General features: G+C 41.8%; 1 protein-coding gene across 2 annotated transcripts in view; it reads right to left on the bottom strand.

Annotated features, from left to right (window-relative positions):
• Positions 1-5,000, bottom strand: part of LOC138043456 (NLR family CARD domain-containing protein 3-like) — a 17,007-nt gene that overhangs the window by 7,003 nt on the left and 5,004 nt on the right. Inside the window, exons 3-4 of one of the 2 annotated variants that reach the window (XM_068889728.1) lie at positions 2,400-3,050; positions 430-536 (exon numbers count right to left, since the gene is read on the bottom strand). The gene's annotated coding sequence lies outside the window, so the exon portion shown is untranslated. The remainder of the gene's footprint in view (positions 1-429; positions 537-2,399; positions 3,051-5,000) is intronic. The other variant, XM_068889730.1, reaches the window with a different exon arrangement.

The raw sequence follows: 5,000 nt of genomic DNA, 5'->3' as shown, positions 1-5,000 counted from the left end.
AACTCCCTATCCTTGTTTTCTATTAGCTCTTCGGGGCTTAAGTTTTCCGAATTTTGCTCCGTTTCAAAAGCCATCTTGTCAAAAGGGAAAGCGCGAAAGGCGCGAAATAGTTTGAGATTCCCGCTCAAACAGCGGCATCAGATTGGCTAAGAGGTTTCCATGGTCACCAAAAAACTTCGAATGACTTGCGAAAACTTGCATCCACTTGCGTTGAGTGGCCAAACGAGACATAAGTTGGGCGGACTTGCGTCCAAAATTTGAACATGTTCAAATCAAACGCAAGTCGTCGCAAGTCTTCGCAAGTGAATGCAAGTGGGTGGCCAAACGGTATGCAAGTCAGCGCAAGTAACAAAACTTGCGTCGACTTGCGATGACTTGCGTTTGCTTTGGCCAGGGCTTTAGTGCCAGCTTTTTTCTTCCTTTCTGTACAGTTTTTTCTATTCTGTACAGTCATTTGTTTCAGTGCCACACACCTTCCATATTTTCAAGCTTCTCTTTGGTGCTTCCTTCGTCAGACTTCCATTTCTTTAACATATCTTTGTAAAAAATGAAAACTCATTACTTTTTCAGACAAACAGGCCAATATTACTAACTGTGTGTATGTTCATGCTCTTAAGCAATTAATACCGGTAATTCTAAATTTGGCTTTTTTTTAATAAAATATGGTAGTTACAGCTAATTTTTGAAAATTCAAATACCAAAAGAGTAATGGAATAATAACAGAACCATTGGGATCAATTGTCCTGCCTTTTGAAATGAAAAAAGCTTCCTTGGGCTTATGGATTGAGTTGGAAAAATATTTTTTCGATAGAAATTAATTAATTGCCTATCTGATCCAATGTACATTGTTGTACACCGACAGTTTGTCCATGGTTGGTTGAACACTGTTTTCTCGCTGTTCGAAGTTGGCTTCACAGATTTTTCAAACTTTCCGTCTTGAACAAGAAATCGGAATGGGCAAAACCCACACTTATTGTTTGCTGCAGTTTCTGCCGGCTTGCTTCCATTTTTGACCGCTTTTTTGGGTGCAAGTAGACACTCCAGAGCAAGTTTCTGTACAACTACACGGTTAAGTGATTATGGTCGCTTAGTTTACTGATCCATTATTGTGGCGTACATGTAACCGGAAGCTCAACAGAAAGAGGGCAGCTACCGAGAAAAGACCAGTTTTCCGGCAGAAGGTGTATTCCCCAGTCGTCCCAGATCTTCCGACTTTTCCCCATCCAATATGGCAACCAAATACAAAGTTCACCCTGCAAGCAGGCTCGTGCACATGCATAAGAAATTATTTTGAAAGAAACTTCCCTAGAGTCTGAAATGGGAAAACAAACATACCAGCCAAAACGGTCAATTCCCCTGCTTTAGTACATCTTTGCAAAAAAATGTTAAACTAAGTCTATTTTGAAATTCTTTCTTCCTTTCCTCTGTAGGTTCTTCAGTATACCCTGGATGCCAGAGGTTTTTTCTCTCTAAAAGCCACGAAAGAGCGAGTTGCGAAGCGGCGAGAAAAACCTCTGGTACAGGCTGTTGAGAACCTCACTGCCATGCCCCATTCGTTTGAGATGAGAAAACTCAGTAAATCAATATGTGACATAAACTACCAATCAGCATCTTTAACTTGGTTGCCACGGTGCACTGGTCTTATCTACTTCGATGTCAAATTACAAAATTCAGTGTTCCATATAAAACTTTGATGTCAAATATGAAAATAAAAACTCAAATTTGAAATTTGGATGTCAAATTCTGAAGTTGAATTTTGGCTGACATATGCAAAAAACAAAAAATGTAGAACCCACTGAACTTTTTCTGCCTTCAAAGCCTCGATTTTCGGAACTTTGCAGCGTTTTGATTATGGCCATATGGCCACAGTGGGCAAGAGAAATCTGGTTGACAGCAATTGAAAACCTGCTTGAACTACTTTCTGTTGCTAAACCAATCAGAGAACTCATTAGAACTGACGAGTTCATGGAACTAATCGAATTGCTAGGGTCAAAATCTGACTCTGACAACATCCCATTGGACCGGCCTTCTCAAAGAATGGCCTGTACCAGAGGTTTTTCTTCACCTATTCTGTCACTCCGAGAGAGAAAAACCTCTGGGCCATCCAGGGTACTGTAGGAGTTGATTTGAGCAAACTAACTTGACCCCTTTCACAGCTTTTAAGTGCAAGAAATGCAGTTCCATGGCTTGAAAAAAAGATTTGTTTTCGTACAGTTTTGGTTCTAGCAAAAATAATAATTATTGTAGTAAGTCAACATCTTCTTTAGTTTTCCCTGTCTCCTTTTTTTGGCAGGCAGAATCCTCTGAAAGCTGAACAACCCTCTGTATTGGCAAGATGCAGTAAACACCTTTAATTCACCAACTTCTAATGGCATTAACTCCTTTGAGATCAAGCATACCTTTCACCTCATCAAGCTTCTCCTTGGTGTTATCATCATCCTTTTTCCACTGCTTTAGTAATTCTCGATAGTGCTCCTCAAAATCAGGATCCATGCACTCAGTCTTCAGTCGGCTGATCGCACTGGCATAAGTTGTTCCAGATCCAAGGGATAGCAGTGCATTACTTATATTCTGCCATAACATATTGAATGTTGCATCATCAACAGAAGCTTGGCTGGCATGAGCATAGACTTCATTTCTGTAATACTTGATTCGTGCTATGTTTGCCTCACAACTGTTATCACCAGGAAGAGGAAGCTTGTCCCAGCTTCCAGTACTGGCAGGAGGACTGAAACCGCATATATTTCGCAGCAATACCACCAGAAGCGTAATGTCAAAGCTGGCTGATGACACAGATGAACAAACAGTTGGGTATAGCTTTCCCCACTGTGTGGGATTCAAAATTCTTCTCTTTCTCAGTGACTGCAACATAGGGAAATGTGCTGAAGTACTTGACAAAATCCTGTTAAGAGTAGCTGGAGAATGTATTCTGTCAAAGGTATCGCGAAGGGCCTGAGATCCTACATCCACTAAAAGACGGCACAAACGGGCATAGTTTGTGTTCTCTCTTGTTGAGGGAAAGACTGCTGGACCAGATGCCATGTTCCAATCTGTTGACCACATAAAATGTGCAAAATGACTGCAGTTCATTGTAATCAAATCATTCTATAACTGTACGTACATGTAAGCAATCCAACGGCATGCAATAGGTGTAGCAATTAACTACAGACTGAGTGAAATTGGGAGGGCATAATTAACCATCCCGCACAAGAAGGATTTAGCAAAAGGGATGTGTGCCTGTTTAGGAAAAATCAACTGATGGTACAACCCACAGTATGCTTTGCTTAACCCAATGACCCCTGGGAGTGAGACTTTACAGATTTTACTATGTCTAACGCCAGACAATTTTTTACTCGTCAACTGGGGGACTGTCAAAGGTGCCAACATCATATGTCTGCTAGAAACCACAGAACTTCCCCCAAAAAAGTGCAAAATCATCAAAACAGAATAGAACACACCCTTCTTTTAAAAATCCTTCTCAAATAGTTACATTTATTTAGTGATCAACCTGTAACACAAAGACTAAACAAGATTAACTTGAGGGCTCTATTGGTTATTGCTATGGGCCGTAATGTTGAAAAAAGGGTCAAATTAGTCTTGGGTTACCGTTAGTGCTACAAAACCGGTAAATTAACTTGGAAGTTAAAACAGACGCCATTCAGAGAGTTGGCGTCCACATTTCTATCTTCATTTCTCAAGAGTTTCAACAGACAAAGCAAAATCAATATGACAGGCCGAGTGACCCGCACTACAATATTTTATCTTTTCTCCTGTCCTTACCATTCCGGAAACGAAAGGTACTACTTGTTTTTTAAAATAATTTCATGTCAAAAATAGTTGCTTGCAAGATTCAAATAGTTTCACAAGTTTATTTCACATAAACAACATTTAATGCTTTGGTGCACCGTAAGACAATAGACACAACTTGGGTGTTATTGAGGGGCAGGGAATGTACTGGCAAGGTACGGATAATACCCACTGCCCGTATGGACCACTGGATGAGGGGTCTCGGCACCTAGCCAAGGAGGTATGTCACACCTGTATTGCGAGGTGGGCATAGTTGCTGGCATAATGTCCTGGCACCAAGTTTAGCCCAGTCTAGCAAAGTAACAATATGCCCCCTCCCTACCAGGGCTTCAGCACAAGGCTGAAGGGGTGGCGCAGGCAGCAATTCCATGCAAATATTTTATTTAAAAGAACTATTAAAGTAGGTTACCATAAAGGGAGAGAGGGACTAAATTGCTGAAAAGAAAACAGAACAAGCTGAACTTTCAAAATGTCAAACCGAGAAGGCTCACATGGTGGGATTGAATGAAAGAGCCAAATAAGGTAATCACGTGATGGGAAGCCACGCTCTCCTCCCAGGCTCTGCCCAGTATTTGTTTACTGGCATTAACTAACATCTATTTTATTCTAAAATATCATTAAATTTTAATGCTTTAGTGCACAGCAAGGCAATAGACACAACTTGGGCATAAACAGGGGGCAGGGAATGTACAGGCTAGGTAGGGACGATACCAACCTCCTGCATGGACCACCAGAGGAGGGGCCTACAGTTGTAGGCACCTAGCTGAGGGGGTGCTTCATGCCTGTATTGCAAGGTGGGCATACACTGTAGTTGCTGGCATAATGTCCTGGGGCCAAGGTAGCACAGTCCAGCGAAGTAACAATATTCCCCCTCCCTAACTGGGCTTCAGCTCAGGGCTGAAGGGGTACTGCAGGCAGTAATTCCCCGCCCAAAACACCAAGATGGATGAGTGCCTTGTGCAAAGCCCATTTAGCAGTTTTGCTCCCAACTTGACAGGTAGAAAGAACAACCCCATCTCCATGGGGTTGCAGTGGCAAAAAGCAAAGATTGCCTGCCCCAAGGGTAAAAGAAGAGAACCGACGAGTGGAAATACAGGTCAAAATCGTGACAAGAGAATAAAGAACCCAAACCAATGGGCATTTCATAGAGACTGGAGGGGATAAAGACCCTCGCACAAAACATTTCTGGTAAA

This window comes from Montipora capricornis, chromosome 3 (assembly GCF_036669925.1).
Source record: "Montipora capricornis isolate CH-2021 chromosome 3, ASM3666992v2, whole genome shotgun sequence".
In the NCBI taxonomy this organism is placed as follows: domain Eukaryota; kingdom Metazoa; phylum Cnidaria; class Anthozoa; order Scleractinia; family Acroporidae; genus Montipora; species Montipora capricornis.
The sequence above is the reverse complement of the archived record's forward strand: the minus strand, read 5'-3'. Positions and strand labels throughout refer to the sequence as shown.